At 39.6% G+C, this 12835-nt stretch overlaps 1 protein-coding gene and 1 long non-coding RNA gene across 2 annotated transcripts in view; one reads left to right on the forward strand and one right to left on the reverse strand.

The window, feature by feature from the left end:
* LOC129627101 (uncharacterized) overlaps positions 1 to 8239 on the reverse strand; it is a 57074-nt gene extending 48835 nt beyond the window's left edge. The window contains exon 1 of the long non-coding RNA XR_008702418.1: positions 8023 to 8239. This is a non-coding gene — a long non-coding RNA (uncharacterized LOC129627101). The remainder of the gene's footprint in view (positions 1 to 8022) is intronic.
* Positions 1 to 12835, forward strand: part of MMP16 (matrix metallopeptidase 16) — a 395775-nt gene that overhangs the window by 276981 nt on the left and 105959 nt on the right. The window lies entirely within an intron of this gene.

The raw sequence follows: 12835 nt of genomic DNA on the forward strand, positions 1-12835 counted from the left end.
GTTTTACTAAAAGAAAGTAGGCTAGAAAAGGTAAAAACAGGATTGCTTTAGAGAAAAACAAAAAAGAAATGCCTCCTTTTAAAGATGAATGTTAAAGAAAACACCATATTATTGACCCAAAATAGGTTCTTCTGGGAAAATGCTTATGTTAGGTAAAAAAGGAAAAAACATAAATTCTAAACAAATAATTAAATTTTTATCATTTCTTTACTATAATCACTGCTGCTTGATTATATTTTAATGATTTATAAAAATAAACTGACTTATAATTTGTTAGTAAATCTCTATACATTGTGTATAAAGAATTGGTTTTATTTGCTTTTGCTTTTTTCCCCCTGAAAACAGGAATTATGTATGCCTCAGCAATCAAATCTGTAACATTACCAAAAATGAATCATCAGGTGGCAATGAAATATAAAAAGCAAAATTCAGAAAACAGCTAAAGTTTCATCCTCTTAACTTTTAAATCCTAGAATTGTTTAATATGTTTGCTTTTGAACTGTGGTGTTGGAGAAGACTCTTGAGAGTCCCTTGGACTGCAAGGAGATCCAACCAGTCCATTCTGAAGGAGATCAGCCCTGGGATTTCTTTGGAGGGAATGATGCTAAAGCTGAAACTCCAGTACTTGGGCCACCTCATGTGAAGAGTTGACTCATTGGAAAAGACTCTGATGCTGGGAGGGATTGGGGGCAGGAGGAGAAGGGGACGACAGAGGATGAGATGGCTGGATGGCATCACTGACTCGGTGGACGTGAGTTTGAGTGAACTCCTGGAGATGGTGATGGACAGGGAGGCCTGGGATGCTGCAATTCATGGGGTTGCAAAGAGTCAGAAACGACTGAGCGACTGAACTGAACTGAACTGATGTTTCCATCTCTCAGAAAGCAAGCAGTTGTACCTGAATATATGTCAGTCCTTTCCATGCATGTAAATAATATCCAGTGCGAAGAAACACTGTATGGGTTTACTCTGCTGGCCACACACACTCACTCTAGTGACTCGATACCCTACTCAATCTATTCAACTCTTTCCGTAACATCCTTTCACTTGCTTTCCTGTTAATTTCTCCTTGCTGCATCTCTCACGGATGCAGTTTATACACCCTTCCTGTGTGGGACTGTATTATGGACCTCAAGAACTGGTAATTTTAACCTTACTGTTAACCAGTCTTCATTTTCCTTTAGGAAGTAGAAATGAACCAGCTAAATACCTGAGTTTTTCTGTGTGCCCATAAGCCCCACTCCATCCTAACTCCTTGGGCTTCTTCTCCATCCTAAAATTACTTTCCCAGAAATTTCCTGGAAATTACTGTACATATTCATGATTGTCTTTAATGAGTGTCAGGGGAGGTTCTACAATGTAAAATAAAAACCTTTCTGGTGTCCAAATATTTAGACTGAAAAAAATAGGAATTTTGTGAACAAAAAATATTAATTGTTTTACAAATTATTCTTCTTGTATGCCAGCATGAATTGAATTCCAGCATCATGAAGGTTTTGACAGATACACTGACAGGAAACAAAGGCATGCATACACAGACTGATCTTGAGCTTGCAGCTGTGCATGCTATTTACAGAAGCCATGCTTTTTCCAGTTCTGCCTCCTTGCATCTTACTAAGTTCAATGCTTTTACTCAAAAAGAGCTGACCTATCTCCTTGTGACCCACCCTAGGTATTAGCAACACCATATCAATGCTGTTCCCGTAAACCTTGCAAGCTCTTCTGTGGTATGTCATTGAGGAAATGGGTATAGTTAAATACTTGCAGGAATCACAGTCTAGATAAGTTGGTACAAGCAAGTGAATGAAGCATTTTACAATTTTGTTTTCCCATTTCTTGTTAATTATTCATTATCTAGTTGAGTTCAAAAATTGCAGCAAAATGTCGAATTTAGACGCTATGTGAAAATAATACAAAATATTTATAAAAGGACCTTCAATAGATAACTTTTAACATCATAACCACTTAGTATACTAAATAGTATACTTTGAAAATTAAAATAAAAATCTAGATTCAAGTTTTTTACCTTTAGTAACCAACAATGGTAGTAAAATATGAGACAATTTTTTATGTGTATTTTGTTGTTTAAGGGATTATGATCAACTCTAACTTAATAATGGGAAAAAGCATAACTCAAGAAATGATTTCAATCATCTATGACTCAAGTATTTTCCTTTCCAGTTTTCTGTCCCTTCATCACTGCCTTTGTTTAGGTCCTTGTCACCAAGTAACTCTGATTATTAAAGCAGTCTTCTAACCGCTGCCTTTGCCTTCAGTCATTTCCCACTGCAATCACACCTTCATACTGATGTCAAATTACCCTATAGCAATACCATTTTTGACTTTCATGGTGGCTCAGACGGTAAAGCGTCTGTCTACAATGCGGGAGACCCAGGTTCGATCCCTGGGTTGGGAAGATCCCCTGGAGAAGGAAATGGCAATCCACTCCAGGACTATCGCATGGAAAATCCCATGGACAGAGGAGCCTGATAGGCTACAGCCCATGGGGTCGTAAAGAGTTGGACATGACTGAGCGACTTCACTTTCACTTTAATACCATTTTTATATTAGTCTTTCAAGGTGTTCTGTTGCCTCCTACACAATGATCTGACTCTTAAACCTAGCATTCAGAGTTCTTCAAAACTTGATCTTAACATTCTTTCCAACATTGCCACTCACATATTTTTATGTCAAGACCACGTTTAACCAGTTGGTGCATGAGTTTTGGTAAAGTCAAAACTGACATTTAAATTCCAGTTCTAACACTTAGTTTTCAGACCTCTGATAACCCAATGTACTGGAGCTTCAATTTCTTGTTATATAAAATAGGGAACTTTTCACTCAAAAACTTGTAAAGTCTACTGATAATAATAAGAATAGTAGCAGCAGCAGCAGCAGTAGCAGTATTAAGAATAGGAATAATATTAGTAGTATTAAAAGTAGTATGCTAGCTGATAACTATGTCTTTAAGAAGTATTTTATATACACTACATTATTTAACCCGCCAACAGCCCTATAAATCAGTTATATTAGACCTACTTTATAAACAAAGAAATTGAATCACACAGAGTTATATAATTTACTAGACTTTTACAGACAATAGCTGTTAGCATTTTGAATCTGATCTGTCTTAAATGACTTAAGTAAACCTAACTTCAAAATCACATCAGTATTGCTAATGCATTCATTTTTCTTGTGAGAATTTCCATAGTTTCTCAGATTCTCCGAAGAGTTCGTGAACCTCAAAAATCTCAGAATCATTGAGCTAAACTCTTGGTTCCTTAATTAAGAACAAGGGACTTTGGAGATTTATCTCTGAGACTATGGTGTTTCATATTGTCTGGCCCACAGTAGAAAAATCAACTGTATGTAAGGATAAATTGTTTATCAATGATTCTATAAATACTTCCTTGCATATAGTGGATACTTAGTAATGATTAAAGAAATATGTCAAATAGCTGCTGATCTGGAAATAGCACATAATACTGGGATTATTATAATAGCCATACTAAGAATGGCTACTGAATGGATAGTACTTAAAGTTCACATACAGTGAAAGGATATATAATTAAGTTCCTGAGAAATGGCTTTGCATTTATTACACTATTGCTTTTGTTTCAGTTCAGTTCAGTCGCTCAGTCGTGTCTGACTCTTTGCGACCCCATGAATCACAGCACGCCAGGCCTCCCTGTCCATCACCATCTCCCAGAGTTCACTCAAAATCACGTCCATCGAGTCAGTGATGCCATCCAGCCATCTCATCCTCTGTCGTCCCCCTTTCCTCCTGCCCCCAATCCCTCCCAGCATCAGAGTCTTTTCCATTGAGTCAACCCTTTGCATGAGGTGGCCAAAGTACTGGAGTTTCAGCTTTAGCATCATTACTTCCAAAGAACACCCAGGGCTGATCTCCTTTAGAATGGACTGGTTGGATCTCCTTGAAGTCCAAGGGACTCTCAAGAGTCTTCTCCAACACCACAGTACAAAAGCATCAATTCTTCAGCGCTCAACTTTCTTCAGAGTCCAACTCTTGCATCCATACATGACCACTTTACAGAGAGAGGAAAGTAATCCTCCAGAATCATCTTGACCATTAAATTGATCTACCCAGGGGGAGAGTATAGCACATATAAACTACACATGAATAAATGACAAGGGGCATAAATGAGAATGTTTCTAGACTCCTAACTAGGCTCAACAGGAGAGGGATAAAAACTTAATATGGTGCAATTAGCCACAACAAATCTTATTCTTTAGAAGGGCTATTTTAAACATTGTGAAAGTGAAAGTTGCTCAGTCATGTCCAACTCTTTGGGACCCCATGGACTATACAGTCCATGGAATTCTCTAGGCCAGAATACTGGAGTGGGTAGCCTTTTCCTTCTCCAGGGGATCTTCCCAACCCAAGGATAGAACTCAAGTCTCCCTCATTGCAGGCAGATTCTTTACCAGCTGAGCCACCAGGGAAGCCCTAAATGTTGTGAATACATCTCTAATTCACTAAAAAAAAAATTTCATATCCAAACCATAGCCTAAATGAATAAAACATTTGCCTTGGCCTTGATTATCCAAATATTATCCCAAGGTGTCCACTTTACCTAAGATATATTTAAGTTATTTTAATTATATGATTTTTTTCTAAAGTCCTTATTAAATTAGAATCTATAAATGTTTGGTGGTAGATATCTTTGGAAATACCTTTACTGATTTTTAGAAGACCTATTAGATGGCTATTTGTTTTTGTTATATTTTAATGGCCTGGTGTTTAATTATGCCTTATTATTGTAAATCAGTGGCATGCCCCAAAGGAAACTGCATCCCAACAGGCAAACTCTGAAACATTCCCAGAAACTCTCTTCGGTATCTGGGGAAATGTTTTCAAATGTAATGTGAAAATGAAAATCCATGTACTTTACCCTTCTCCTAATTTTAGCAGTACTATTTCCTTTTCTTTTGAAAATATTTTCTTTGCTACAAGCCTTTTAGACTTAATTAAAAATTAGAAGCAATGAAAACGATTAAAACTTTTTGAGCAGCTGGAATTGTACTTAGGAAGTACATTTGAAAGTATTAACTCTGGCATTCATTTAGTGGAGAAAAGAAATAGAAATTATTGTTACAGATGCTTAGAAAGAGTTCTTATGCAACAGCTATGCACTTTGAACAGGTAGCTTGATAGGGTAGACCTTGCCTCCTGTATGCAAACTCTGAAGTCTTGAGAAGATGTTTAGGGCTAAGGACAAAGTAAAGAAATCCACTTCCTCAGCACACATTAATTTTTTGTTGTGGGCCTAGACTGTTCAGTTCAGTTCAGTCGCTCAGTCCTGTCTGACTCTTTGCGACCCCATGAATTGCAGCACGCCAGGCCCCCCTGTCCATCATCAACTCCTGGAGTTCACTCAAACTCACGTCCATCGAGTCGGTGATGCCATCCAGCCATCTCATTCTCTGTCGTCCCCTTCTCCTCCTGCCCCCAATCCCTCCCAGCATCAGAGTCTTTTCCAATGAGTCAACTATTTGCATGAGGTGGCCAAAGTATTGGCGTTTCAGCTTCAGCATCAGCCCTTCCAATGAATATTCAGGACTGATCTCCTTTAGAATGGATTGGTTCGATCTCCTTGCAGTCCAAGGGACTCTCAAGAGTCTTCTCCAACACCACAGTTCAAAAGCATCAATTCTTCGGTGCTCAGCCTTCTTCACAGTCCAACTCTCACATCCATACATGACTACTGGAAAAACCACAGCCTTGACTAGACGGACCTTTGTTGGCAAAGTAATGTCTCTGCTTTTCAATATGCTATCTAGGTTGGTCATAACTTTCCTTCCAAGGAGTAAGCATCTTTTCATTTCATGGCTGCAGTCACCATCTCTAGTGATTTTGGAGCCCAGAAAAATAAAGTCTGACACTGTTTCCACTGTTTCCCCATCTATTTCCCATGAAGTGATGGGACCAGATGCCATGATCTTCGTTTTCTGAATGTTGAGCTTTAAGCCAACTTTTTCACTCTCCTCTTTCATTTTCATCAAGAGGGTTTTTAGTTCCTCTTCACTTTCTGCCATAAGGGTGGTGTCATCTGCATATTGAGGTTATTGATATTTCTCCCGGCAATCTTGATTCCAGCTTGTGCTTCTTCCAGCCCAGCGTTTCTCATGATGTACTCTGCATATAAGTTAAATAAACAGGGTGACAATATACAGCCTTGACGTACTCCTTTTCCTATTTGGAACCAGTCTGTTGTTCCATGTCCAGTTCTAACTGTTGCTTCCTGACCTGCATACAGGTTTCTCAAGAGGCAGGACAGGTGGTCTGGTATTCCCATCTCTTTTAGAATTTTCCACAGTTTATTGTGATCCACATAGTCAAAGCCTTTGGCATAGTCAATAAAGAAGAAATTGATGTTTTTCTGGAACTCTTCCTTTTTCCATGATCCAGCAGATGTTGGCAATTTGATCTCTGGTTCCTCTACCTTTTCTAAAACCAGCTTGAACATCTGGTATTAAGAGGTGGCAAGAATACACAGAAGAACTGTACAAAAATGATCTTCATGACCCAGATAATCACGATGGTGTGATCACTGACCTAGAGCCAGACATCCTGGAATGGGAAGTCAAGTGGGCCTTAGAAAGCATTACTATGAACAAAGCTAGTGGAGGTGATGGACTTCCAGTTGAGCTCTTTCAAATCCTGAAAGATGATGCTGTGAAAATGCTGCACTCAATATGCCAGCAAATTTGGAAAACTCAGCAGTGGCCACAGGACTGGAAAAGGTCAGTTTTCATTCCAATCCCAAAGAAATGTAATGCCAAAGAATGCTCAAACTACCACACAATTGCACTCATCTCACACGCTAGTAAAGTAATGCTCAAAATTCTCCAAGCCAGGCTTCAGCAATATGTGAAACGTGAACTTCCAGATGTTCAAGCTGGTTTTAGAAAAGGCAGAGGAACCAGAGATCAAACTGCCAACATCTGCTTGGAATATGGAATGAAGCAGGGCAAAGGCTAATAGAGTTTTGCCAAAAGAACACAATGGTCATAGCAAACACCCTCTTCCAACAACACAAGAGAAGACTCTACAGATGGACATCACCAGATGGTCAACACTGAAATCAGATTGATGATATTCTTTGCAGCCAAAAATGGAGAAGTTCTATACAGTCAGCAAAAACAAGACCAGAAGCTGACTGTGGCTCAGATCATGAACTCCTTATTGCCAAATTCATACTTAAATTGAAGAAAGTAGGGAAAACCACTAGACTATTCAGGTATGGCGTAAATCAAATCCCTCATGATTATACAGTGGAAGTGAGAAATTGATTTAAGGGAATAGGTCTGATAGAGTGCCTGATTAACTATGGACAAAGATTTGTGACATTGTACAGGGCCTAGACTGTAAGGGGGCTTAACTCAGTTCCTGCCAGTTATTAGGTAACTTTGGCCAAGTCATGCCATGTACAAAAGTCTTCATTTCCTGATCTGGAAAATAGTGATAATAACAAAATTTAACTAATATAGTGAGACATACTACATGTGAATATTAACTGATATTCTTTGTGTTGCTTTTTTAACACTTTACAAAAACTTTTTGTTTCCTTTAATTCTAGTCTGGAGACGTCATTCATAATATTATACACTTTAACAGAACAAAACACTTTAAAGGTTTGAGCATATGTGAAAGAAAATTAGAGTTGTCATTAAACAAAACGGTCAAATTTGCATGGCACACAGGTAAACGCTATTCAAAATTGTAACTTCATTGCCTCATATTAACTCATGTATGATAATAAGTAATAAATTATTGTAATAATAAGCTTTTTTCATCGTGTTAACTATGACTTGGTTGAGAGAAAGCATCCAGAGAAGGTGCCAAGGAGTCATTCGGTAGCTTGAGAGCCTTGGGCAATGAGGAAATGTTGAGACCAGGAACAGCAGGCAGAAAGAAGGCAACGGAAGTGCACCAGACCCTTGAGGAACTGGAGGCTTAATGAGAGTGAAGTGGGAATAAGGGACATGTGAAAACCTTACCCGAAATCAGCTTCTCTCCCGTCCTACTTCGCAGAGCTCAGTAGGGAATGACTCGTCCAGAGGCGGCGGCCATGCTGGAGGGTGCGGCCGCTCCCGTGTGGAGAGCCTGAGCGAATGCTGGAGGGTGCGGCCGCTCCCGTGTGGAGAGCCTGAGCGAATGCTGGAGGGTGCGGCCGCTCCCGTGTGGAGAGCCTGCGCGAATGCTGGAGGGTGCGGCCGCTCCCGTGTGGAGAGCCTGAGCGAGCCAGCAGCGCGGCCTCAAAAGCGTCATTGGCGGAGGGAGGGAGAACGTTCAGTCATGAGGTTTCGGTGACAAGTTCAGTGACATACTTCTAGTTCATAATAAGTGGTCAACACATAGCATTTTATTCTTGTTATTTTTTCACACGTGTCCCAGGCTTTTCTGGCTCTTCAGCAGGGACCCCAGGTTTTACTGGCTAGCAAGAAAGAGGCCCTCATAGCTCAGTTGGGAAAGAGTCTGCCTGTGGTGCAGGAGACCCGGGCTCAATTCCTGAGTGGGGAGGTTCCCCTGGAGAAGGAACTGGCACCCCACTCCAGTATTCTTGCCTGCAGAATCCCATGGACAGAGGAGCCTGGTGGGCTACAGCCCCGGGGGGACTCAAGAGTCAGACATGCGTTAGCGACTAAACCACCACCAAGAAACAGGCCCTCTCTTTCAGTGAGATGCCAAGAGAATAGAAATAAAGGGGCGACCAAAGTATCAGGTTTTATATATTTGACAAAAACATATGAGGCAGCAAAATAGCTGATATTTTTATCTGTGAAAGTTTGCAGTCACAGACTTTTCTCAAATTTAGTTAGAATTATCACCAAACCTTTCACTTTATGTAGAGATAATTGGACTGGACAATATTTAAGACACCTTTTTATATATATATATATCAGGATTATTGTACAAATAATCAGATGCTTCAGAGTAGCTTATTTTTCTACCCAATTTTTTTTAAGCTTATCTTTCCTATCTCCTAATCCTAACCTCATAGTCAGGAATTAGAGTGCATAAATGTCCCATATTACTTATCTGTTACTGCATAAAAAATAAATCACCCCAAAGCTTAGCAACTTAACACACTTATTATCTCACACAGTTCAGTGGAGCAGGGGCGGGTAAAGTATCCAAGAGCAGTTTAGCTGGGGGTTTTGATTCCAGGTACATGCGAATGTGTAGTGAAATTATTGGTTGTGGCTGCAGTTATCTGAAGAGGCTGTAAAATCTACTTCCAAGCTTTCTCCTGGAGCTCTTTGGTAGGAGGCTCTGGTTCTCCACATGTACCCTCTGCATAGAGAGCTGTTTACAGAACATGGGAACTAATTCTCCAGAGAGAAATAACCAAGAAGGAAGTCCTAATGAATATTATGACCTAACCTTGGCAATCACATACCATTACTTCTACCATATTCTACTGCAGCAAGTACATATAATGAAACACCAGGCGGTAGGAGTCATTTGGGCCACCTTGGAGATTTGACTCCCACGTATTTCTTTAGCTTCTCAACTGGCAAAACCAGTGTGTGGATAGTTTGAAAGGACAGAAGTTTAAGAAGGCCCGTCCTATTTATCTATTAGGCACTGAGGTAACTACCACTAATCAGAGATTTCATGATGATTTCTGAGTTTTGTTTCTAGACATGGACGAGTATTTTAAATTACATATTTAAATAAAAATTATGAATTTGCTCAAATGTGTTCCCAGTCATTTTACCTACAAGTAAATATTAAGTATTTCCATGCATCAGAAGCTGTCAGGGAAATTATGATATGTGTTACAATCAAGTTATGTGCAAAAGGCCAAGGATACACAGAGACAGAGAAACTAAATTTACCTGGGGAGGTGGACAAAGCTTCACAGAAGAGGTGTTTCTGAATTTTGTTTTGAAGGGTTAAAAATTTTTGCAAGACTGACAGAGGTAAACAAAAAGATATTAGAAAAACAAATCCAGACCTTCAGAAAGTTTCAGAAGACAACATTCGGAATGATACTACATTTATAAAACTATAATTTATTTAAAGACACATATTTGATTAAGCAGGAGATTGAGAAATTTAAAATTCAAGTTAGTGATTGCCTCTGGAGGGACCAGGACAGTCAAAGGTAAGGGCAAAAACAGAGATTGATTTAGTGATGCTAATGTTTTAATACTTTTATAGGATTATGAATGTCATGATTACATATAACATTTTTTACATATGAAATATTGTATAGTCATTTTTGATATTCAAGGTATGCCGTTAGCAGAAGGAGGTGCATATGGAAATGAATGGAGGGTTGAAAAAGTTCAGAATGAAATATAAAGACATAATTATGACAAGGAAATTTTAAATAATGCATTATATTTAATAATATACAGTTCAGTGTCCTGAAATTATATTGGAGTATAAAAAGTGAAGAAGATAAGGGATTCAATTGAAAACAACACACTCAAATCTCAAAATCTTACAAAAGAAGCAAGTACTATTTCTGTATTAAGAGCCACTAAGCTGATTTCACCCTTGTCGCCTGCATGTTGATAAGATCAAGGCATATTGCAGTTGAGAATCTTGAATCATGTAAATTAATGATAAGTTACAGAAGCAGTTATTATTTTCATCATTAGGCAAAAAGTCTGGTGCATTTTAATTGTCTAAAATTCATCATGGGCCAAAAACTTTTGTTCTAAGTAGAATTCAAACTACAGACTGGTACTTTACTTAACAACTTACCCTTTTAAACTGTTATGAATCTTCAGTAAGTTTTAATTATATTATTGCCAGTCATCTGAAGGATGGTAATTACTTGGAGCATTTAGCCAGTACTTCTGATTAAAAGTACTGTGGCAAACGCAATAGGTCATGGGTTCATGTCCTAAGCCTATTAATTTTCTTCTAAAGCCTTACTTTATTTCTTAAACAAGGAATGACTCCACTGTTAGGAAAGATGCTTAGAAGAAATTGGATTAATCTGAAGTGAATAGATATATGAAATATGATTTTTGCTGTTATCACCTTGTCTTACTTTTTGTGGTTTTTTTCTTCATTTCTCTTACTAGCTGAAAGGAAAACAAAAAGTGAATAAAACACTGTTTTCCTGTGCGAGATTTGAAGTACTTGTTAGTTCAACAAGGTCCAAAAGTTTGATACATGGCTAACAGTGATATTTCAGAGAAGGCAATGGCACCCCATTCCAGTACTCTTGCCTGAAAAATCCCATGGACGGAGGAGCCTGGTGGGCTGCAGTCCATGGGGTCGCTGAGGGTCTGACACGACTGAGTGACTTCACTTTCACTTTTCACTTTCATGCGTTGGAGAAGGAAATGCAACCCACTCGTGTTCTTGTCTGGAGAATCCCAGGGACTGGGGAGCCTGGTGGGCTGCCGTCTGTGGGGTTGCACAGAGTCGGACACGACTGAAGCGACTTAGCAGCAGCAGCAGCAACAGTGATACTTATCTGACCAAGAGAGAAAGAATGAATTCCTACTTATTTATCTAAGAACAAAGTTCAGGTTACATTTTTCCTAGGGAAGGGGACATAATACACAGGAGGAAGGTTATGAAGGTTGGATTTATTTCCTTTTGAAGAATAAAGACAAGACATAATCCCTGTAAGAATCACATTGGGACTTTCTGACAAAGAAGTTGTATCTGTTTTGATAAAAGAAGGGCAGGAGAATCTAAGGGTATTTTCCAAACCAGTGCTATCATCTTGCCAAGCTTGGATGTCACCATAGCATCTTGGGAACCTTGACTGCAAACCTTTGTGTCTTCTGCTCCTGGTTACACTGCCTTGTTTTGTTGGTCCATTGTAAGCTTGATGGATTGCTGTTTTGTCATTAGGTCTGGCTTTGATAAAAATTTCTCTCACTTTTAGCACACTGATAGCACATTCCAGCCAAATGTACATGTATTTTGTAAGCATGAGTATGCCCAGACCCTAAGCACACACCTGTCCTACCACTTTGCAACGTCTTTGCAGTTGTCGTAGTTCTTGTTCAGTTGTGAAGTCGTATCTGACTCTTTGTGAACCTGTACTGCTTCTCATCCTGTTTGTCTCACTGTTAACACTATGCATGCTGTTCTTTGAGCCCAGAGTAGGCAAGGTGTGAGCGAAGAGGCTGGAAGAAGATAAGAAAAGCTGTAGGAACTGCAGACACATTTCTTCTCTCCTGGCTGGCACAGCCGCCGTAGCAGCAGCCACAACATAACCATAACCAAGCCATAATGGAGCCATAACATAACCTCATATAGCATAACCATGTTGCTGCTCCAATGTAGTCCCAGTGCAGCAGCAGCCAGGGCTTTCATGGCGAAGCTGTATTCATACAGGAGTATTGCACAAAGCAGCCCATGATGAAGCGAGTACCTCGTGCTGTGCACATGCAGTGCTATAAGCGATCTCAGCTGTTACATAGTCGTTATTTACAAAATGTGGGGCAAGAGAGCCTCAAAATGCCATCTTGGCTAATTTGTTCTCTCCTCACTGACCCCACAGACTGCAGCACGCCAGGCCTCCCTGTCTCTCACCATCTCCCAGAGTTCACCCAAGTTCATGTGCACTGAATCAGTGATGCTGTCCAACCATCTCATCCTCTGCCACCTTCTTCTCCTCCTGCCTTCAGTCTTTCCCAGCATCAGGGTCTTTTCCGATAAGTTGGCTCTTCAGCTTCAGCATCAGTCCTTCCAATGAGTATTAAGGGTTGCCGTCACTTAGGATTAACTGGTTTGTTCTCCCTGTTGTCCAAGGGACTCTCAAGAATCTTATGCAACACCACAGTGCAAAAGCATCGATTCTTCGGCACTCAACCTTCTTTTTGGTCC

Source organism: Bubalus kerabau, chromosome 14 (assembly GCF_029407905.1).
Source record: "Bubalus kerabau isolate K-KA32 ecotype Philippines breed swamp buffalo chromosome 14, PCC_UOA_SB_1v2, whole genome shotgun sequence".
NCBI lineage: Eukaryota > Metazoa > Chordata > Mammalia > Artiodactyla > Bovidae > Bubalus > Bubalus kerabau.